The sequence below is a fragment of the Pinus tabuliformis genome, chromosome 5_1, assembly GCF_031772625.1.
Source record: "Pinus tabuliformis cultivar Carrire ecotype Pingquan chromosome 5_1, CPIR1, whole genome shotgun sequence".
Taxonomy (NCBI): domain Eukaryota; kingdom Viridiplantae; phylum Streptophyta; class Pinopsida; order Pinales; family Pinaceae; genus Pinus; species Pinus tabuliformis.
In genome coordinates this window covers 768147671-768172846 of record NC_142305.1, presented here as the reverse complement: position 1 = coordinate 768172846, position 25176 = coordinate 768147671, and the positions used below count along the sequence as shown (strand labels likewise).

The following is a 25176-nucleotide window of genomic DNA, read 5'->3' as shown; positions in this document are numbered from 1 at the left end:
TTTAGATCGCTGCGAAAAATCATTGGTACCTCCAGAGATTCCTGAGCAGCCAAGCCCAGTGTCCGTTCTTGATCCATCGCTCTATAACGAAGATTGTTCTCCACCTCCAATTGTGAAGCGTTCCATCACTTTCACAGGTAGCATAATGAAGCTTTTAATCATTCTGTTAATCATGTTATCTTCAAATAAGCAACATCTGATAAAAGTGCATTATGTTTTAGAATTCCTAGTTTATATGGCTCGAAAAAATTCAGCTTTCATGCTTCAATAAGTAAGAAATAGATTTTATATATTCCCGGACCTCGAATTAATTGATCGCTTGTAATTTCTTTCTATATCTGTTATCACTGCACCCATGAGCAACTTGTTACTACATAATAAAATTTTTAACAGAAAATGATAAGGATGTGACACCAGTTCAGGTTTCTATATGGATGGGTGTGAAAGGTGTTTTATTTTAAAAAGTCGTTTTTCCTTCACATCAAAATTAAAAAATTCTCTATATTTTCTTTTCTTTATTTCAATGGTGAATTAGTAATTTGTAATAGTAATTTGTTCTGAAAGACTGATATTAAATTTAGCTAGATCATTAACCAGATATACTAGAAATTTAACTTAACAAAAAACTTAAATCTTACTGAACTAAAAACTTTAAAAACTTAAATCTTACTGAACAAAAAAACTTAAATCTTACTGAGAACCTAATCCTTGAGCTTTATAGCAACAGATCAAAAATGTCCATTATAAAATTGCAGAACAAGAAAATGACCCACCTACCTTATCTTGAATGAATGAACTACAGAAACGTTGGAACCTTGACATCTGATTATGTTTATGTATTCCTTCTCTTTAATAAATGAATTACAGCAACATTGGAACCTTGATATCTGATTTCCTAAATGAGTGATATCTGATGATGTTCAGGTTGATTCAGAAGCTTAAATGGTCAACAGCAGGAAAATATACAGGATAGATACACACCTGGAGAAGGGCCGAACTGATGAGATCCGCGCCATTTCATATGAGCATTATCCTGCTCTTCGCTAAGAGAAATTAGACGCCTCTGTAGGCGCAAATCTTCAATCAATTTCTGGTTAAGCCTCGCAGTACTTGTCATGGCGAATCCACAGAACAAAATTTCTTCACAGCTCGAAACTGAAAATATGAAGAAAATAAACCTGCACAGCAAAAAATCAACAATATACAGAGATCTCAATGTATGGAATTCATTGAAAAAAATAATAAATTTCCACGTACGAAATTGACGAAGAGACCCTGAGTCCTTACCAGGCAAAGACTTGGAGTCGACTTACAATGCGGCATCTTCGGAGCAGCAGCGTTCCTAACACTGAATATACTGACGAAAGTTAGGAGAGGAAAGTTGCTTTAATGCAACAGCTGCAGTGCATTTTGGGCTTTGACAAGTGCGACGAAGGCTAACAGCTGTTGAACCATGGTGCATCATGGCATGCACCAGCTGCCAATGTAGAACATTGCAAGAGGGAACACCGAGCTTTACTAAACCGCATACCGGGCAGAAGTAATGCTAGCATTAAAACCAGACACCGTGACGGTTAGCGCGAAAATGCACCGGGTTTATTCCTTTAAGCTATGGTCCGGCCTCTTCCGCCTCGGGAAGAGGCCAAATAAGATGGCGCACGATGGCCAAAGAATAACTGCAAACGAAACTTAGCATATCTCCTCTCTAACCGCCGTATAACAGAGAAACGCAGGGGTCAAGTAATGCTAAGTGGGGGTCCTATCGATCACTATAGTCCCTGCCGGATGCCAGATGGCAGGGACTAATAAAGATACCGATGTCGATGATGTGCGAAATCTGAGGCTGGATACGGAATGGGCTCTGATAGAGGGGTTTAATTAGTCTGAAATTAGAAATTTTATTAAATTTTATAATGTCAAATATAGGTTATTAATTAAGTTTTGCCGCCAGCGCGTTGACTTCTCTCCGCTATTCAAGAGAAGCTTCTTATTTTGAGGCCGCGATTCAATAGCGACAATCCAATTTTGGGAGAGAAGTAAGCATCTTTAGTAAATATGGTTAACGAATTAAGTGGACAATTTTCCCCGTAATTACGTGGACAATTATGTGAGAAACATATTTACTACTAATAAAATGTTTTGAAAAATAATTAATTCATTTTAATATCAGATTCTAAAAATTACAATTAATTATTTTTAAATTAATTTTATTTAAAATTTAGTAATAATTACAAATTTAGATTTCAAATTTATAAAATTATTTATAAATTTAAATAATAAAAAATTATAATTTTTTTTAATTTTACTAATGTAATAAAAACACAAAACCTATGACCATTATATTAAACTCTTTTTATTTTATTTTTTATTATAAATTAAGATTAATTACTAATATTAAATTTCCTTATTACCATGGGCTTACAACCTTTCCAACTTTACAACACAAAACTATCCAAATCCAATTATGCGAGCTAGACTCTGAAATAAATGCATTGAAACCCATTTCATTTCAACCTCATCACCAATTTAATTTAAAATTTTGACTGCGTAACTTCCGCCTGAATACGTGGAACTTGTATTGATTTAAAGAATTGTTCCGCCAATTCAATTACAGAGGGACTTGTATTACAATCTGAACAATGACTACCAACAATTTGTTGCTGGTTATCACGTTACTTGTAACACTCCTGAGCTGCAGGGTCGATGGTGAAGATAAGCAGGTAGTAATTTCACAACTTTTGTATTTTCTGGACAAAATCGAATTTGCAGCATCTAAGATTTGTACATCTTGTTTATTTTGTGTGCCATTCTGCAGGTATACATTGTTTACATGGGCGGCTCCCGTGACGGTTGAAAGGCTTCCGCAGTTATTAGCTATGTGTCGCTGCTGTCCTCTGTGATAGGAAGGTAAGGCGCGGTTTTAATCATGGCACCAGTGTGATTCATCAGTACTGTATTTTTACAATTTTTCAGTTCTAACATTATCTTCCGATGGCTTGCAGTAGCAAGGATGCAGAGTCATCGCTCGTCTATGGCTATAGACATGCTTTCGCAGGCTTCTCTGCAGTTATTTCCAAAAAGCAAGCATCTGCTATTTCTGGTATACCATTAAATTAGGTCCTGGTTTTGTACCCTTAATGGATTGGATATTGGGAGGCAAAGGAATTGTCTAGACAGTAAAAAATGGTAGGAATCTCGGTAAAAAAATTTCAAAAAATCTTGCAGCGGCAATGTTTGAATCGTGTTTTTGATGGTGGAAATAGATTCAGCACCATAAAAATGTCTACAAGACTTAAATTTTTGAAGTTTAACAACTATAATTTGGATTTACAAAAATCCTTGTCAGATTTTCTCTAAATATAACCGAAATTTCCATAACTTTCTGGGCAATTCCTCTCACGAAATTTCCATAACTTTCTGGGCAATTCCTCCCATGAGTTAGACTACGGCTATTGTATAGAATATGTTTGAATGTGATTATATTGTGCTTGATGGTTCGGACTGGTTCGATCAGAAAAAGCTGGGGTCGTATCAGTTTTCCCTGATCTGTTGCTCAAGCTGCACATGACGCGTAGCTGGGACTTCCTGCAATCCGAATCCGGCTTGCCGAGACCTTCTTACAGTATTACAGGAGACTCCATAATTGGCCTGATGGATTCAGATTGTATATAGAAGATATCTTTTAGTTTAGTCAAAGTTTTGAATTCAGTTTTGGTGAAACCAATATATTAGCGGGCCTATCCGGGTTCATTCGGGAGGAGCTGCTTTTATGGTTTTCTGTTTTCTATGATTAATGCGTTTACTTCGAAGTGGAGAATGTGTTTTGCTTCCTTGAAAGACGCTAATAACATGGCTCATGCGCAGAGGCGTTTGGCCTGAATCACTAAGCTTCAACGATGCCGGGTGGAAAGGAGCATGCGCTGGAGGAAGGGATTTCAAGTGCAATAGGTATGTAATTCTTCACGCTGTAGTTACCTAACTCTCACTTAACTTTTTCCATCCACCATTAATCTAAGGGGCAGGAAGAGAAGATTTTGGATCAAGTAAATGTCATTTGAAATATTCCTAGTTCAGATTCTTTCTTCAACTCAATATGAATTCAACTCAATATGATCTTCAGATCTGAGTTTTCTCTCTTCACCCCGACCTCAATTTTATTGGTATGTATTAAAAACCTTAATCAAATTATTCCGTTACACTTCAAATACTTTGCAGTTTCGAGTCATGTTAGATCAATTTCCCTCCATTTCCATTTAATGAATGTTTCTTCCAATATCCCCTCAAAAGTGTTGAAATATTAATTTCAAACTGCTGTACTGCGCACATTTAAATCAGCGAAACCACCAGTCTCCCATCGGACCGCTTTTTGTTGAGCTAGTGATTTTCTTGTGAGGGGCTCCGCTACTGTACACCTTTAGACGCGTCTCCCCAGTACATTTTGCAAAATAGCGTTTTATCGCGACTTAACGTTCGTTTTGTTTGGGCAAGCAATATTCGTCCGATTCCAATGATGGATGATGACTGTTGATTAAACCAAAGTTAATGTACATGCCTGCAGCAAATCGAGATTAGGTGAAGTTGAAGTTTCATTTTGACCGTCGACCTTATGAATAAAATATTTAATGAAATTTATTACGGGATGGTAAATGTAGGTAGCCTTTTAATTTTATTGGTTTTTTTTCATGTAAGAGAAGTATGGTCATGTTTTTTTCGTTATTAAAAATATATGTAATGTAATATGTTTTTTTTTGAATTGACCATTGTAATGCAAGGGGAAGGAACACACAGCCGTGCGAAACAAAAACCAGAACAGAGCAGCGTGAAAATATTATTGAGAAGGAAGCATTGTAAGCACGTAGCAGTGAGTGAGTAGGGAGAAAGGGAATGCTCGGCAGAGCCTGAATGTAATGTTTTTTTTTTTTTTTTTTTAATTGAATATGAATGTAAAACTGCAGCAGCATATGTAAGAATTTCTTTTATTTACAACAGTAAATGTAAATGAAAAATTTACACACAGCAGTGTAAATCTTTTCAAAAGAGACAGAGTAATTTTATTGAAATGTTCTTGGTGTAATCCCTCAGGCAGAGGAAGAATATTTTTTGTAACAACAGTGGTCTTTGATTAATGAATACAAAACTTTTGTGGGTGTTTGTAATACTCTGTTCTCAGAAAATAATTTATTTATAGCTTCCCTGTGTTAAGATCCTGCGGCAAAAACAGAGCATTGTTCTTTGTTCAGTCATTTTGTTTTGGAATTTACTAGAAAATTCCCAACAGTGGTATCAGAGCTTGTCCATGCTCTTTGAAGGTGTCAAAGAAGCTGAAGGAAGGGTTTCTTGTTGCAATAGCCTCTCCAGCAGAGTGAAGACTCAGTCAAGAAAGATTCAAAGGTATTTCTCAAGTTTTTTTTTTTGTGTTGCTGTTGAAGACACTCACTGATTTTTAAATACACAGTCAAATATTTGAAGCATAGTTAAGAGTGCAAGAATGGTTGGCTCCAACACCAGCACTAGCATGGGTATCTTTAATATTCAGCTCCCACAATTTAATGGGAAAAACTATGACTATTGGGCAATAACCATGAGAGTCTTGTTTGCCTCACAAGATTTATGGGAACTTGTTGAATATAGGTTTGAAGAACCAAGAGATGAAAAAGAGTTTAATAACTTGACTCAGGAAGAGAAAGATCTGTTGAAGGGTTATAAGAAGAAGGACTCAAAAGCCCTCGTATTTTTGTATCAAGCAGTGCATGAGAGTGTGTTTCCAAGGATAGCAGCAGCCAAGACATCCAAAGAAGCATGGAAAAATCTCAAGACAGCCTAACAAGGCATGGAAAAAGTGAAGATAACAAAACTATAGTTGCTGAGGAGAGATTTTGAGAATCTGTGCATGAAGGAGTCAGCCAATATTGACTCATTCTTCACACATGTGATTGGTCTAGTCACACAGATAAGGACTCATGGAGAAGTTCTTGAAGAAAAGAGGATTGTGGAGAAACTGTTGAGGGTCCTACCCTCAAAGTTTGATGTGATTGTCACCACCATAGGAGAGACAAAGGATCTCACAAACTTTTCAGTTGATGAGCTACATGCATCACTGATAACACATGAGCAGAGATTGAGTAGAAATGAAAACTCATCTTTAGAGCAAGCCTTCAAAACCCAGATGTCCTTTGGACGAGGAAGAGGTCAAGGCAGAGGAAACAAGAGAGGAAGAGGCAGAAGCCAAAACAGAGGTGGAAGGAATAGTTCAGCGAATGCTCAAGGAAGAGGCAACAATCCAAATCAGAACCAAGGCCAAGGCAACAGTCAACAAAGTGGACAACATCATGCTCAAGGACAAAGGTATGAAAAATCCAATGTCCAATGTTATTACTATAAAAAATATGGGCATTATGCAAATGAATGTAGGAAGAAGCAGCATGATATGAATAATAGATCTAGTGCAAATATCACTAGAAAAAATGTCAGCCAAGATAATGTGCTTTTAGCTTGTAACATGGCTAAAACAAACAGTGAAGATATATGGTTTCTAGATTCCAGTTGTAGTAACCATATGACAGGAAACATAGCCCTGTTTTCTGCTTTAGATCAAAATGTGAAATCACAAGTCACACTTGGGACTGATAGTAAAATTTTTGTTATGGGAAAAGGAGAAGTAAAAATATTTACAAAGAAAGGTGAAGAGAAAACCATAGGAGATGTCTATTATGTTTCTGGAATGAAATGTAACCTCCTAAGTATTGGACAGCTTGTTCAAAAGGGGTACAATGTTTTCTTTGAGAATGATGTATGCACCATCATAGATAGAGCACCCAACAAACGATGTATTGCTGAGGTGAAGATGACGAGGAACATGATGTTCCCTCTCAGAATAAAGACAGATTTAAAAAAGAAACAAGTAATAGCAGCAGTGACACAAAAGGCTTTCCAAAGCGTACCAAAGGATGAAAATTGGTTGTGGCACTTGAGATTTGGACATCTCAACTTTGGAGGTCTTAATTTGTTGAGTAGAAAAGGAATGGTAAGAGGAATACCATTGATAGAGAAATCAGACAACCTTTGTGAAGGTTGCATCTTGGGGAAACAACACAGAGAAAGTTTTCCATCAGGGAAAAGCATAAGAGCAAAGGCACCCTTAGAGATTGTCCACTCAGACTTATGTGGACCGATGCAAACTCCATCACTAGCAAGCAGCCAATATTTTCTAACATTCATTGATGATTTCACCAGAAAGACTTGGGTTTATTTCCTGAATAACAAAAGTGAAGCGTTTAAAAAATTTCGAAATTTCAAAGCACTTGTAGAAAACCAAAGCGGGCTGCATATAAAAGATTTAAGAACTGACAGAGGAGGTAAATATATCTCCAAAAAATTTCTGCATTTTTGTAGAGAAAATGGAATTCATAAGAAATTTACAGCTAGGTACACCCCGCAGCAAAATGGAGTAGCTGAAAGGAAGAATAGGACCATCATGGATATGGCAAGGAGTATGCTAAAGGCAAAGCATTTGCCAAATTATTATTGGGCTAAAGTTGTACACTGTGCAGTATATATTTTGAATAGATGCCCAGCAAAAGCAGTCATGAATAGAGTGTCGGAAGAAGCATGAAGTGGGAGAAAGCAGGGAGTCACCCACATGAAAGTTTTTGGTATTGTGGCTTATGCACACATTCCAGATCAGCTAAGGAGGAAGTTGGACAGCAAAGGGGAGAAATGTATTTTCATTGGATACAGTGAGGAATCTAAAGCTTACAGGTTGTATATCCCATCTACCAAGAAGTTTTTTGTGAGCAGATATGTTGAATTCATTGAGGAGGAAGCTTGGGATGGAAGAATAGAGAAAACAAAGAATGTTAAAAACTGTTTGTCTCATGATGAAGATGATGATGAGATGGCTGAAATACATCCCCAAACAGCAGCGCCAACACAAGGGCAGCAAGGGACACCCTTGAGGAGAAATGAAAGTGCTTCTCCAAGCACACCACAAGGAGGAAATTCAAGTGCATCTTCAAGCACTTGTACACCAAATGAAAGAGGTAAGAAATTCAGAAATTTAAGTGACATTTATGATGAACGTATGAATTATTTGTTTGCTTTATATTGTCATGTTGATGACCCTATTCATTTCGAAGATGCAAATAAGGATAAGAAATGGATAGAAGCTATGGATGAGGAGATTAATGCCATAGAAAGAAAAAAGACATGGGATTTGGTTGAAATACCAAAAGGAAAAGAAGTCATTGGAGTTAAATGGGTTTACAAGACCAAGAGTAATGATGAAGGCAAAATAGAAAGACACAAGGCAAGATTGGTTGTTAAAGGATACAAGCAGCAGTATGGGAGAGACTATGAGGAAACTTTCGCACCAGTTGTGAGAATGGAGATAGTGAGAGCAGTGTTGTCCATAGCAGCACAAAACAAGTGGAAAGTTTACCAAATGGACGTGAAGTTAGCATTCTTAAATGGAGTGTTAATGGAAGAGGTTTACATTGAACAACCTCTAGGCTATGAAAAGAAAGGCCAAGAGCACAAAGTGTGCAGATTGAAGAAAGCTCTTTATGGCCTGAAGCAAGCACCAAGAGCATGGTACAGTAGGATAGATTCCTATCTACTATAAAATGGATTTGACAAATGTGAGGGAAAACCCACCCTCTACATCAAAGAAAAGGATGGTAAAATACTAATTGTTGTGTTATATGTTGATGACGTTATTTTCACAAGCAATGATGTCTACCTCATTGAAAATTTCAAAACAGTCATGAAAGAAGAATTTGAAATGACTGACATGGGTTTGCTGAGATACTTCTTAGGAATAGAAGTAGATCAAAATGAAAATGAGATTTTTATCTCACAAGCAAAATATGTTAATGAAGTATTGGAAAGATTTAACATGCAGGATAGCAAGGCAGCAATCACTCCCACAGTGATGGGATTAAAACTCAGCAAAGAGGACAGCAGCAAGGATTTTGATCCTAGTTTGTACAAGAGCATAGTTGGCAGCCTCATGTATTTGACTGCAACTAGGCCAGATATAATGTTTGCTGTTAGTTTAATTTCCAGATTCATGGAGAGGCCAAAAGAAGCACATTGGCAGGCAGCAAAAAGAATTCTGAGGTATGTTAAAGGTACTAAAAGATTTGGCATTTTATATACTGCTTCAGAATGTTCAGATTTAATTGGATACATTGATAGTGATTGGGATGGAAGTGTAGATGATCGGAAAAGCACATCCGGTTATGTTTTTCACATGGGTTCAGGAGCCATTTCACGGGCTTCTAAAAAACAGCCTATTGTAGCGTTGTCTACAGCAGAGGCTGAATATGTGGCAGCTACAGCAGCAGCATGTCAAGCAGTTTGGATGAGAAGAATGTTAAGGAGCTTAGGCCAAGAGCAGACAAAAGGAACGGTGATTTTTTGTGACAATAGCTCAACTATTGCATTATCCAAGAATTCAGTGTTTCATAAGAGAACGAAACACATTGACACAAGGTTTCATTACATCAGGGAATTGGTAAGCAATGGAGAAATTGTTTTAAAACATTGCAGGACTCAAGAGCAGATTGCAGACATTCTGACAAAGCCATTGGACCAGAAAAGCTTTGAATTTTTGAGGAAATGTTTGGGTATGACTGATAACCCAGCAGTTGAAATTAAAGGGGAGTGTTGAAATATTAATTTCAAACTACTGTACTTTGCACATTTAATTCAGCAAAACCACCAGTCTCCCATCGGACCGCTTTTGCTGAGGTAGTGGTTTTCCTCCGAGGGGCTCTGCTACTGTACACCTTTTGACGCATGTCCCCAGTACGTTTTGCAAAACAACTTTTTATCGGGACGTAACATTCGTTTTGTTTGGGCAAGCGATATTCGTCCGATTGCAAGGATGGATGATGACCGTTGATTAAACCAAAGTTAATGTACATGCCTGCAGCAAATGGAGATTGCGTGAAGTTTCATTTTGACCGCCGATCTTATGAGTAAAATATTTAATGAAATTTATTACGGGATGGTAAATGTAGGTAGGCTTTTAATTTTATTGTTTTTTTTTCATGTACGAGAAGTATGGTCATGTTTTTTTTTGTTATTAAAAATATATGTAATGTAATATGTTTTTTTTTGAGTTGACTATTGTAATGCAAGGGGAAGGAACGCACAACAGTGCGAAACAAAAACCAGAACAGAGCAGCGTGAAAATATTATTGAGAAGGAATCATTGTAAGCATGTAGCAGTGCGTGAGTAGGGAGAAAGGGAATGCTCGGCAGAGCCTGAATGTAATGTTTTTTTTCTTATTGAATATGAATGTAAAACTGCAGCAGCATATGTAAGAATTTTTTTTATTTACAACAATAAATGTAAATTAAAAATTTACACATAGTAGTGTAAATCTTTTCAAAAGGAGACAGAGTAATTTTGTTGAAATGTTCTTGGTGTAATCCCTCAGGCAGAGGAAGAATATTTTTGTAACAGCAGTTGTCTTTGATTAATGAATACAAAGCTTTTGTGGGTGTGTGTAATACTCTATTCTCAGAAAATAATTTGTTTATAGCTTCCCTGTGTTAAGATCCTGTGGCAAAAACAGAGCATTGTTCTCTGTTCAGTCATTTTGTTTTGGAATTTACCAGAAAATTCCCAACAAAAGGTAATATCCCATGCCGTCTTAATAGGTCAATGTTAAAGATGAATCTAGTCTCATTTATAGCAACATTCCATGCAGAAGACTCTTAACTATTGCATTAAAATATTTCTTATATCTGGTCATGATGTATAAATAGAAAAATCATCGGAACACGCTTTTACAATACAACTGGCAGTGAAGGATCAGGGAACAATGCATTGTCATCGAGAGACGACAACGGTCATGGAACACATACAGCCTCAACTGCAGGGGGTAGTGTGGTGGCGGAAGCCGACTACTACGGAATTGCCAACGGATCTGCAAGAGGAGGATCTCCCACCTCCAGAATCACAGTCTACAAAGTCTACTCTGCTCAGGGTTGTCAGGGATCTGCCCTTCTAGCAGCACTAGACGATGATGTGCATGATGGAGTGGATGTGATATCCATCTCACTTGGATCCTCTTGGCTCTACCAAAAAGATTTCCTCTCCGACGCAATATCAATAGGAGAATTTCACGCGTTCCAGAAAGGAATACTGGTGGTATGCTCCGCGGGCAACGAAGGGCCCGGGTTAGGCACGGTGGTGAACGCTGCTCCCTGGATTTTGAGGGTCGCTGCAACGACGATCGACAGAGATTTGGAATCAGACGTAATTTTGGGTAATGGGAAAATAATCAAGGTGAGTATTGCAGGCAACATTTTACAATTAGAATTTCTGGGTTTAGGCCAGAGATTAACTGTGATCAGTGTGGTAGGGGGAGCCATAAATTTTTCTAACCATACCCGTTCAGAGCTGCTTCCTATTGTCAACGGAAGGGACATCAACGGAAATGTAAGCACCCCTGTTGATTCAAAGTAATCCATTTTCCACATTTCACCCCATGTTGTTTAGATAAAGCTGAGAGTCACTTTTTCATTCGAATTTATCAAATTCCGTGAAGTGGTTATTTTTAATTAAATTAAGTCACATACATTTTATTTTTGAATTAAACATTAAATTTTATGAAAGTAAAATGTTTGTACGGGAAAAAAAATTAAGAGTGACATTTGTATTTTTAATAATCCGTTATAAATTTTGAAAAGTAATTAAATTATAAATTTATTTTAAATAATAATAATTAATATAAAAAAATTAATATGTAACAAGATTTTTAATTATGGAGATTTAGATTATTATTTTAATTAGTTTTTGTTACAAGATTGTGGGTCAATACTATGATTTATCAATATCAAATACTCAAAAAATTATAACTAATTTTATATGACCCTCGTTCATATAACATTTTTGTAATTAATCAATTTAATGAAAAGAAAAATAAACATATAACTATTTTAAAATAAATCTTTATTTTGTATTATGTATATTACTAAAAACTAATTTTAAAATATTCCATAAAAATTAAATTCTTAACCTCTTCATAGTAATTATTAATACTTAAAATAAAACCTAATTAAATCCACGATTAAATCCCGAGTTAAAACAAAGTTAAATTTTTTAAATAATTTTATTAATTTTGTTAGAAACTTTATCTACAATTAAATCAGAGTTAAAACGAACCTAAAATACATGAGTGAGAAGATGATTGTAATTGTTGTGGCTGCCAGCAGTGGTTGTAACTTTGGATCTTTGAATCCGGCAAAAGCAAGAGGAGAAATCGTGGTATGTTCAACTGAAGACCTTACCGTCAGCATAGATGCGAAGATAGATACAGTCCAGTGTTGGGAATTCTCTGTTTAATTCCAAAACAAAAATAACTTGAATAGAGAATAATGCTCTGTTTTGTCACAAGATCTTAACACAGGGAAGCAAAAAATTGTTTTCTGAGAACAGAGTTTTTACACACATACATAAAAGATTTCTATTCATTAATAAAACTGCTGATACAATATTCTTCCTCTCACAGAGGGATTTCACCAGGAACACTTCAGTTCCACACAACAAAAAAATTACTCTGTCTCTTTTGAAAATTTTGTCTCTACTGCAAATATTTTTACTGCTGTGTGCAAAATTTTCAATATATTTATGCTGCTGTATATTCCATTACAAAAAAAACATTTGTGTTGTTCTTCACAATGGCTCCCAGGCCATAATATTTATCCTTCAAAACTGATACAATACAGTCTCTGCACTGCTGTGCATTTCAATAATAAATCTCTGTGATTCTGCTTGCAAATTTACACTTCTGTGTAAACAAAATTTCATTACATTCGCGCTGCAGCGAATTCCCTTTTTTTTCACAATGAACGAACAACCACTAAAACAAAACATTACAATGCCTTTTTACTTTTGCCGTAAAACCAAAAACTACACCCGTGGATAAAAAACTAATAAAATTAAAAACTTACCTACATTTACCAACCCATAGTAAATTTCATTAAATGTTTTACTGGCAGTCAAAATGAAACTTTTACTCCACGTCAATTTCATGTTGCAGGCCTGTACATTCAATTTTGGTTTCAATCGTTGACCTCCATCGAATGGCTTCAAACCAAGATTTCAATCGAACGGTTGATGGACCATATCGCAAGGGCTTATTTGCTGAAGTTTACGCTCCGGGAAAAACCACTTTTGCAAAACTGCCAGCCACGTGTCAAACGATGGATGTTATCGCTGCCCCTCCGGAGAATACCGCTGCTTGGTGAAAGGCGGTGCGATAAGAGACTGGTGGTTTTCCGGAAAAGTACGCAGCAATTGAAATTATAATTTCAACACTCCCATTTTATTTCAATTGTTGGGTTATCAGTCATACCCAGACATTTCCTCAAAAACTTGAAACTTTTCTGTCCCAATGGTTTGGTCAGAATGTCTACAACCTGCTCCTGAGTCCTGCAGTGTTCTAAAAAAATTTCTTCATTGTTTACCAATTCCCTGATGTAGTGGAACTTTGTGTCAATGTGTTTCGTTCTCTTATGAAACACAACATTCTTGGATAATGCAATAGCTGAGCTATTGTCACAAAAAATCGCATTTCCTTTTGCTTGCTCTTGGCATAAGCTCCTTAACATCTTTCTCATCCAAATTGCTTGACATACAGCTACTGTAGCTGCCACATATTCTGCCTCTGCTGTAGATAATGCTACAATAGGCTGTTTTTTAGAAGCCCATGAAATGGCTCCTGAACCCATGTGAAAAACATAATCAGATGTCCTTTTCTGATCATCTACACTTCCAGCCCAATCACTATCATTGTATCCAATTAAATCTGAACATTCTGAAGTGGTATATAAAATGCCAAACCTTTTAGTACCTTTAACATACCTCAGAATCCTTTTAGCTGCCTGCCAATGTGCTTCTTTTGGCCTCTCCATGAATCTGGAAATTAAACTAATAGCATACATTATGTCCGGCCTAGTTGGAGTCAAATACATGAGGCTGCCAACTATGCTCTTGTACAAACTAGGATCAAAATCCTTGCTGCTGTCCTCTTCGCTGAGTTTTAATCCCATCACTGTGGGAGTGATTTCTGCCTTGCTCTCCTGCATATTAAATCTTTCCAACACTTTATTAACATATTTTGCCTGTGAGATAAAAATCCCATTTCCATTTTGTTCTACTTCTATTCCTAAGAAGTATCTCAGCAAACCCATGTCAGTGATTTCAAATTCTTCTTTCATGACTATTTTGAAATTTTCAATAAGGTGATCATCATTACCTGTGAAAATAACATCATCAACATATAACACAACAATTAGTAATTTACCATCATTTTCTTTGATGTAGAGAGTGGGTTCTCCTTCACATTTTTCAAATCCATTTTCTAGTAGATAGGAATCTATCCTACTGTACCACGCTCTTGGTGCTTGCTTCAGCCCATAAAGAGCTTTCTTCAATCTGCACACTTTGTGCTCTTGGCCTTTCTTTTCATAGCCTAGAGGTTGTTCAATGTAAATATCTTCCATTAACACTCCATTTAGGAATGCTGACTTCATGTCCATTTGGTAAAATTTCCACTTGTTTTGTGCTGTTATGGACAACACTGCTCTCACGGTTTCCATTCTAGCAACCAGTGCAAAAGTTTCCTCATAGTCTCTCCCATACTGCTGCTTATATCCTTTGACAACAAGTCTTGCCTTGTGTCTTTCTATTTTGCCTTCAGCATTACTCTTGGTCTTGTAGACCCATTTAACTCCAATGACTTCTTTTCCTTTTGGTAGTTCAACTAAATCCCATGTCTTGTTTCTTTCTATGGCATTGATCTCCTCATCCATAGCTTTTATCCTTAATTGCTTCTTTGAAATGAACAGGGTCATCAACATGACAATATAAAGCAAACAAAGAGTTCATACCTTCATTTGCTGCCTCTTGTTCATAAATGTCACTTAAATTTCTGAACTTCTTACCTCTTTCATTTGGTGTACAAGTGCTTGAAGAAGCACTTGAATTTCATGCTTGTGGTGTGCTTGAAGAAGCACTTTTATTTCTCCTCAAGGGTACAGTCCCTTGCTGTCCTTGTGTTGGTGCTGCTGTTTGGGGATGTATTTCAGTCATCTTCTCATCATCTTCATCATGAGACATAGAGTTTTTAACATTCATTGTTTTCTCTATGCTTCCATCCCAAGCTTCCTCCTCAATGAACTAAACATCTCTACTCACAATTAGCTTCTTGGTGGATGGGTTATACAACCTGTAAGCTTTAGATTCCTCACTGTATCCAATGAAAATACATTTCTCCCCTTTGCTGTCCAACTTCTTCCTTAGTTGATCTGGAATGTGTGCATAAGCCACACATTTAAAAACTTTCATGTGAGTGACTCCTTACTTTGTCCCACTCCATGCTTCTTCCGGCACTCTGTTCATGACTGCTTTTGTAGGTCATCTATTCAATATGTACGCTGCACAATGTACAACTTCAGCCCAATAATCATTTGGCAAATGCTTTGCCTTTAGCATACTCCTCGCCATATCCATGATTGTCCTATTCTTCCTTTCGACAACTCCATTTTGCTGCGGAGTGTACCTAGTGGTAAACTGCTTATGAATTCCATTTTCTCTACAAAACCGTAGAAATTCTTTGGAGATATACTCACCTCCTCTATCAGTTCTTAGAACTTTGATATGCAGCCCGCTTTGGTTTTCCACAAGTGCCTTGAAATTGCAAAATATTTCAAACACTTCACTTTTGTTCTTTAGGAAATAAACCCAAGTTTTTCTAGTAAAATCATCAATAAATGTTAATATGTAGTGGCTGCCTGCAAGTGATGGAGTTTGCATCGGTCCACATAAATCTGAGTGGACAATCTCTAAGGGTGCTTTTGCCCTTATGCTTTTCCCAGATGGAAAACTTCCTCTGTGTTGTTTCCCCAAGATACAACTTTCGCAAAGGCTGTCTGGTTTCTCTATCAATGGTAATCCCCTTACCATTCATTTTCTATGCAACGAGTTAAGACCTCCAAAGTTGAAATGTCCAAATCTCAAGTGCCACAACAAATTTTCATCCTTTGGTTCGCTTTGGAAAGCCTCTTGAGTCAGTGCTGCTATTCTTTTCTTCATTTTTTAAATCTGCTTTCATCCTGAGAGGGAACATCCTATTCCTTGTCATCTTCACCTCAGCAATACATTGTTTGTTGGGTGCTCTATCCATGATGGTGTATACATCATTCACAAAGAAAACATTGTAACCCTTTTGAACAAGCTGTCCAATACTTAAGAGGTTACATTTCATTTCAGGAACATAATAGACATGTGCTATGGTTCTCTTTTCACCTTTCTTTGTTAAGACATTTACTTCTCCTTTTCCCATAACAGAAACTTTGTTATCAGTGCCTAGTGTGACTTGTGACTTCACATTCTGATATAACATAGAAAACAGGGCTATGTTTCCTGTCATATGGTTACTGCAACCGGAGCTTAGACACCATACATCTTCACTATTTTCTTTAGCCATATTACAAGCTAAAAACAAATTGTTTTGGCTGATATTTTCTCTAGTGAAATTTGCACTAGTTCTATTACTCATATCATGGTGCTTCTTTCTACATTCATTTGCATAATGCCCATATTTTTTACAATAGTGACATTGAACATTGGATTTATCATCCCTTTGTCCTTCAGTGTGATGTTGTCCACTTTGTTGGCTGCTGCCTTGACCTTGGTTCTGATTTGGATTGCTGTCTCTTCCTTGAGCATTTGCTGGACTGTTCCTTCCACCTCTGTTTTGGCTTCTGCCTCTTCCTCTCTTGTTTCCTCTACCTTGACCTCTTCCTCTTCCAAAGGACATCTGGGTCTTAAAGGCATGCTCTAGGGATGAGTTTTCATTTCTACTCAATCTCTGCTCATGTGTTATCAGTGATGCATGTAGTTCATCAACTGAAAATTTTGTGAGATCCTTTGTCTCTTCTATGGTGGTGACAATCACATTGAACCTTGAGGGTAGGATCCTCAATAGTTTCTCCACAATCCTCCTTTCTTCAAGAATCTCTCCATGAGACCTTATCTGTGTGACCAGACCAATCACATGTGTGAAGAATGAGTCAATATTATCTGACTCCTTCATGTGTAAATTCTCAAAATCTCTCCTTAGCAACTGTAGTTTTGTTGTCTTCACTTTCTCCATGCCTTGATAGGTTGTCTTGAGAGTTTGTCATGCTTCCTTGTATGTCTTGGTTGCTGCTATCCTTGGAAACACACTCTCATGCACTGCTTGATACAAAAAGCAGAGGGCTTTTGAATCCTTCTTCTTATAGCTCTTCAATAGATTTTTCTCTGCCTGAGTTAAATTATTAAACTCATCTTCATTTGCTGGTTATTTAAAACCATCCTCAACAAATTCCCATAAGTCTTGGGAAGTAAGAAAAGCTTTCATAGTTATTGCCTAATAGTCATAGTTTTTCCCATTAAATTGTGGGAGCTGAGTATTAAAGATACCCATGCTAGTGCTGGCTTCAGCCATTCTTGCACTCTTAACTATGCTTCAAAATACTTGACTATGTGTTTAAAATAACTGACTGTGAGGACAGTAACACAGAAACTAACTTGAGAAATACCTTGACTGAGTCTTCACTCTGCTAGAGAAGCTGCTGCAACAAGAAATCCTTCCTTCAGCTTCTTTGACACTTTCAAAGAGCCTGGACAAGCTCTGATACCATGTTGGGAATTTTCTGTTTAATTCCAAAACAAAAATAACTTGAACAGAGAACAATGCTCTATTTTGTCACAGGATCTTAACACAAGGAAGCAAAAAATTGTTTTTTGAGAACATAGTTTTTACACACATACATAAAAGATTTCTATTCATTAATAAAACTGCTGATACAATATTCTTCCTCTCACAGAGGGATTTCACCAGGAACACTTCAGTTCCACACAAAAAAAAATTACTCTGTCTCTTCTGAAAATTTTCTCTCTGTTGCAAATATTTTTACTGCTATGTGTAAAATTTTCAATACATTTATGCTGCTGCATATTCCATTACAAAAAAAAAAATATTCGTGCTGTTCTTCACAATGGCTCCTAGGCCATAATATTTATCCTTCAAAACTGATACAATACAGTGTCTGCACTGCTGTGCATTTCAATAATAAATCTTTGTGATTCTGCTTGCAAATTTACACTTCTGTGTAAACAAAAATTCAATACATTCGCGCTCCAGCGAATTCCCTTTTTTTTCCCAATGAATGAACAACCACTAAAACAAAACATTACAATGCCTTTTTACTTTTGCCGTAAAACCAAAAAAACTACACCCATGGATAAAAAACTAATAAAATTAAAAACTTACCTACATTTACCAACCCATAGTAAATTTCATTAAATATTTTACTGGCGGTCGAAATAAAACTTTTACTCCACATCAATTTCATGTTGCAGGCCTATACATTCAATTTTGGTTTGAATCGTTGACCTCCATCAAACGGCTTCAAACCAAGATTTCAATCGAACGGTCGATAGACCATATCGCAAGGGCTTATTTGTTGAAGTTTATGCTCAAGGAAAAACCACTTTTGCAAAACTGCTAGCAACGTATCAAACGATGGATGTTATTGCTACCCCTCCGAAGAATACAGCTACTTGGTGAAAAGCGGTGTGATAAGAGACTGGTGGTTTTCCGGAAAAGTACGCGGCATTTGAAATTATAATTTCAACATCTAGTACGCAGGAGGCAAAGGGTTGGTTCTCATCGACGATGTGTCAAGAGCTGTAGCTTTCGATTATGGCATGTTTCCCTTAACTGCAATCAGCACTGAAGATGGATCGCGGATTAGATCTTATATAAAATCTAAATGGTAATGTACCTCTGGATCCTTCACAATCCAATTTCTACCTTGTGGATCTTTTAATGGTTTGCCCTCGTATTTAGTGACTAACATTTGTCTGGATGTCTCAGAAAGCCTATAGCAACAATTCTCAGTACTTTAACAGTCTTGAATTACAAGCCCGCACCAGTCGTTGCTGAATTCTTGTCGAGGGGTCCCGGATTATTCACTCAAAGCCTCCTCAAGGTTGGACTTCTAATCTAAACAATTTTCAATTCAATCGTTCCCTGAAAATAAGCCTCATATGTTACATGATAATTGTGGGTTTTGCTGCAGCCAGACATAGGCGCACCGGGCATGGATATCCGCGCAAGTTGGATACTTGCTAACGCCTCTGGGGACATTCCGCCTGGACAAAAGTCGTCGAACTTCGCAGTGGTGTCTAGAACATCCATGGTTTCTCCTCACGTGAGCGGGACAGTGGCACTCTTGAAATCTGTACATCCCACTTGGAGCGCGACTGCCATCATGTCGGCCATCATCACCACTGGTAAGACTCTAGCAGAAGTCAGTGATGTCACGTTTCTCAAACTGGGGTAGCATATATTCTATAGTATTTCAAATGAGTATTTGATTGAATAAACATTATAGTGAACCTGAAGAGGTGGTCTGCCACCACAGAAAGCCGGGAATACTGACAAGCTTTATAATTGAAATGATATTCTTTGCAGCCACTTTCAAAAACAATCTGCGCAAACCTATGACAAACACTTCCAACTTACCTGCTTCCCCATTCGACTTCGGAGCGGGTCAAGTGAACCCTGCGAGAGCGCTAAATGCGGGCCTCATTTACGACACAACCATGCATGACTCTGTGTTGTTCCTCTGCAACTTGGGATATAACACATCGCAGATCACTTCCGTGTTGGGCAACCAGAACTTCAGCTGCTCGTCAGATGCCACTGACGTGAAGATCAACGACTTGAACTATCCCTCAATCACCATCGTGACATTGAAGTCTGCCAGAACGATCAAGAGAACCCTGACAAACATAGGATCCACTGCTGACGCAGTGTACAAACTAACCGTAGATTCTCCACATGGATTAAATGTTAAAGTGTCGCCGAGCCAGCTCGCTCTCTCGCAGACTTCTGACAAGATAACATTCAATGTAACATTTACAGCCAGCAGACAATCCAACAAGAGATTTGCTTTTGGCTCTTTTACGTGGGCTGATGGAACCCACAACGTCCGGTCTCCCTTTGTCGTTAACATAACTGCCTAGGACGGCAGCAAGTGAACTTCCCTTTGCATCGAACTAGTGCCTGCAATATTGTAGCTGGATGACCCCTACGCATGGGGCCTCCATATCTTCTTTGCATTCCCCTGTTCCATTGTTTGTTTTTTCTTTGCTCTGCTCTGCTGGATTATAATAACCTCCACCTCGTGGAAATTTTATCGTCAAGTCGATAAAGTATTTTGTTTTGGTTTTTCTTTGCTCTTCTCTGCTCTGCTAGATTGTAATAATCTCCCTCTGGTAAATTAATAAAAGGGACTTCGAGGGGAGTCTGCAAAGGATTTTGCTTCAAATCAAACTTTATATCTGATATGGCCAGTGTCTCATGGTATTACTGTGTGCTGATCACATGCATATATCATTACTCAACGTTATTGTGACATTAGTCAACATTATTTTGATAAAGAAATAACACATCCTGGAAATTCCAGTGCCACAAAAGCGTTATTGATTTTCTTCCCTAAATAATAAACTTAGATCCTGTCACTATAACTTGAAGGACGGTGATTACATAGCACACATGTACATTCTCGAACTTTTGCCACAAAGTTGCTTCAAGTTTGGAACACTGAGTCACATAATAATAGTGGGTCATTTCCAATATAGTATTTGTTGCTGAAACATAATTTCAATACAGTTCGGGGTTGAACTACACAACCAACTGATCTATCATTATTTTCTCCCTCAAGCGAATCTAATATGCAGATAATGCGTCTTCACAGCCTGAAAGCGATTCTCCAGATAATCTAGTATACAGATAACACGTCTTCACAGCCAGAAAGAGATTGAATGGTAAGTGGGAGTATTTCTTTTGGTAACAACTTTTGTTACTAGAATTTATTCGCAAGAAATTGTAACTTCACTTCTTGTTGAGGAAAACAAGACACAAAAGTTCGGCCATGATCCATCAGCTATTGAGAAATACCAACCACTCTATATAAAGGAAATTTAAAAGCCCAACATTATAGGTTTCAATTCATTTGACTCAAAAGCTATTTCCCATCACCCTACGGCTTACCAAAAAAAAGTACTTGAATAACTGGAAACGCGAATCTTTTTCTTTGAATAGCATGATTTCTATGTTTCACATCCTCATCTAAATCATAGTTACCCAATTTGGATTCGGATTCGGATTCGATTCGATACGAACAAAATGTGACGAAAAAGATGTGGCATTATACAGGTTACAAATACTTAAACTTTTTTTTAATGAACAATTATTATGTAAAAAATTATTAAAATATTTATATTTTTGTTTACTTATTTATAATGTTACTTTGTCCTTCTCAGTGTTACTTGGGAGCACGAGTGAAAGCGGGGAGCGGGAGCGAAAACGGGTGTAGGAGTGACATTTTCAGAAGCTCCCAATTTGGGAACAAATCCGGGAGCGTTTTTTATATAATATATATATATATATATATTTATATATATATATATATATTTATATATATATATATTTTTATATATATATATATATATTTTATATTTTTATATTTTGATACATATATGTGAACAAAAACAAGTAGAATGATGAATTAGATATAAAAAACATAAAAAAAAAACATAGATTGAACCATATAACAACAATCATCTAGAAGTTATAATCTTCATCAACCACGTCCACAAGTTAGAAACATCGTAACATACAACATATTGAGTCTCATGATTCATCAATCTTAAAGTTTCAAGCTTTCAAAATTTAATATATAACATTTATCATCATTGATCACCAAAGTTGTACTTGTAAGCTAAGTGTAACCATTACAACAAATAATATCTAACATGAAATGAAATGTTATAAAATGAAATGAAACAACTTTCAACTTTCATGAAGCATCATAGTCATAATTCATTACTAATGAGTTATAATTGCCAACTTCAAACTTAAATTTTCATATATTATTTAAAAAAACCATAATAAATATGAAAGAGTCAATAGTTATAAAACCTACTAGAAACTAGAAAGGACAAGTAAATCTATTATCTATTGCTTATGCTTGGGCCTCTTGCCACCGCGAGAAATGTCTAACTTTTTAGTCTTGATGGAAAATCAAGATCTTTGTCATTAATATCACCCTCTAAGCATTAATATCCAGAGGTATCTTTGTCATTACCTCTGTATCTATATAGGGATGTTTGTCATTAATATCACCCTCTAAGCATTAACATAAGATTATAAAAAGCATAGCATGTCAAGTCAAGATTTTGTTTGAGTGATGCGTACATTTTTAGGAGGGTCATGATAGGGGAGTTCGACAACCAATGTCACTAACATCAAGGTACATAAAGGGATTGGTGCTCTTGATTAAATATGAGTTCCTTACCCTAATACATGACAAAATTCAATGGAAACATTGCAATCCTGAAATCCTGAAAAACTGATAAGTTTGCTAGATTTTGAATGAAATCTAAAATTCTACTTTCTCCATATGAATTCCAATGAGGTCGGAACCACTCTCAAACATCCTAAGCCATTTCATGGTAATGTTAAAAATTCAAGTAAAAGGATGAAAATGAAGATCAAGGAGAATGTCATTTTTACTTTAAGAATTTAACACTACCATGAATCGCATATCAATACTAGGGCCATAGACTTGATCATTAAGCTACCCCACTCAAAACTTATTTGTTTCTTTGAAAAAAAATTGCATTTGGAACATCATTGCAAATTTATTTTTGCAAAAAATGCAAAACGCTCCCGAAAAGGTAGGGAGTGTTTTTGTTTAGGGAGCATGCTCCTGAAATCACTCCGCGCTCCCGACCCGCTCCTGCCGTAAGCGCTTATTTTGAGTGGAATTTAGGGGGAGTGGACGCTCCCCCGCAACACTGGTCCTTCCTAAAATGTTATAGATCCCTTCTTTTGTTTGTTTGTCTTTTTTTTTCACTGATGCATTTGCAACTAAAGCTTGCTATTTTATAACTTTTATAATTTTTTCCAATATAAAAATTATGATTTTTAGTTTTTTATATAAGAGTTATCAATTTGCAACCAATTTACTATTTTATAATTTTTTTTAAGATAGAAGTTATCTTTTTTATTATTATTATTGTAATTTGTCATTATATAGAAATTACTAACTAGTTATCCATTTAACACTGAAATTTGTTAGTTTATAACATATAATTTGCAAGGAATTTAATATTTTATTGCAATTTTTCATTTTATAGAAATTACTAACTCGCTGCTCTCATTTAAAGCATCTATATTGATTGCTTCAAAGGGTAGACTTAAAACTCAAATTTGAGTCACATCTGGTTAAAGGATTCCTCCTATAGATGTATGGGAGCTATTTATATTATTTAATGTCAATGGAAATTTGATACATTTTTAATTAAATTAACTATTTAATAAGATTTTTACATTCTTTACTTTTAAGGATTAACATGTAACAACTTAAACCTTATAAACCATACACTATTTATGATGTCGCACATTCATTAGATTTGATTGAGTTCATGTGATATTAAAACATATATGTACAATTCACAATAAGGCTTTGCACGGGGTATGCTCCTCCATGCAGTGCAATGTGTGGCTATCTTTTGTCACTTCCTTGTTCAACGCCTAGACCTCAGCTCGACACCTATATCTGCGCACCTCCATTGATCTGCCAAGGAATAATCTGACGATGGTGCGGATTTGGGTTGGGTCCAACTGTACTTCTCCCACCTTCAATCGGATGGGGAGGCATTTGCATTTGATGGGTTTCGATGGTTCGACCACTTTGTAGCAAGTTCAGTTACCTGGTTCTTCCTCGGTTTTGCAAGTTGTTACTTAAGCGCCATGGTTTCTGCTGGAGGTCCTTCTTGGTGAGGTAATGGTACACAGTCATTTTTATACAGTTTTTGGAGTCTAAATTCTCGTTTCTTCTGTGATTTTTACTCCCTATGGTTTGGCTGACATGCAAACCTCCCCGTCCAAGGGCTTTGCCATACTACTCAGTTTCATCAATGGTTGAGGATAAATGAGGGCGAGCCCAGGGAGGTGAGGTTTTTACTTCATGGGGCATTTTCTAGTTCACAAAATTGATTCCATTATCTATACATATCGTTAACGTCATTCTTCTTTTGTTACACAGGCCGATTACACCAAATGGCAATCATAAGAGGTCAGGTAAGCTTATGCCAGTGGTTACTCTATTTCGCTCTTTATGCTCAAGTGATATGTATCTCTGATATCAGGGTTTTGGGTTTACACAAGTAACTTACTTCTCCTACCTGAGTTCAAGTGGGATTTATATGGCGCCCCCTGGATCCTGAGGTCTAACACTATACACTACTTTGAACAAGCTGGATTGATTCACTGTAGTTTGCCCAGTTTGCATGTTAAGGTTGATGCCTACGATAAATCGTATGGAAGGGGTTTTGGGCCAAAGTCTAGCCTTTGATTCTTTTTGGACAAAATTTGTAAATATTAACTATCAAGTCGGTTGTTTGTAAGGTTGATTTGGTTGCTTTCCATTTAGTTCAAAAGACTATTCCACCTTTACTTTTAGTAATTTATGGTAAAATTCCTTGGGACCACTCTTGCTTATAGCAGTTGAGGATTTTAAATGTCTCCTCGTGCCTCTAAGCCAAAAGATTTGAGCGCTAGATTTCTTCTAACACTTAGATAGTTGTTAGTACTTAGATCTTTGAACACCCTTGCTCTTAGTGATTATAGACTGAGTTGTGGTGAGGAAAGGAGCTTGTTTTGGAGATGATATGATCAAACCTCATTCCACTATTGGCTTTTGATGGGTTTATGGTGCATGTAATTGGATTTATAGTGTTACTAATGAGAATATATTCAATTTTGGCATCGATTCCCATGCCCTTTCATGGAAGTTGTAATGGTTATCTGGTACTTCTATTATGCGTGTGTGTTTTCTTACATATTGGGTATATGTTGATGAACTAATTCATGGCTTATCACTCATATATTTTCTTTGAATCTTTTCTCTTTCATTCCATGCTACACTAGTAACCTATTATGAACTAATATGTAATTAACTTCTAGTACTTTCTTATTCATGTATTCCTTAGATCGTTTCAACTCACCAACTCCTCTTGAGACATACTTCTTC

The 25176-nt window shown here is 36.6% G+C and overlaps 1 long non-coding RNA gene and 1 pseudogene across 1 annotated transcript; one reads left to right on the top strand and one right to left on the bottom strand.

The window, feature by feature from the left end:
- Positions 1-285: 285 nt before the first annotated feature.
- LOC149167194 (uncharacterized) lies at positions 286-1784 on the bottom strand. Its single transcript, XR_016260540.1, has 3 exons — positions 1288-1784; positions 982-1178; positions 286-347 (listed from the first exon to the last, which is right to left on the bottom strand). It is a non-coding gene; the product is annotated as an uncharacterized LOC149167194 (long non-coding RNA).
- An 855-nt stretch (positions 1785-2639) lies between these two features.
- LOC149167193 (CO(2)-response secreted protease-like) lies at positions 2640-20098 on the top strand (annotated as a pseudogene).
- The last annotated feature ends 5078 nt before the right edge of the window (positions 20099-25176 follow it).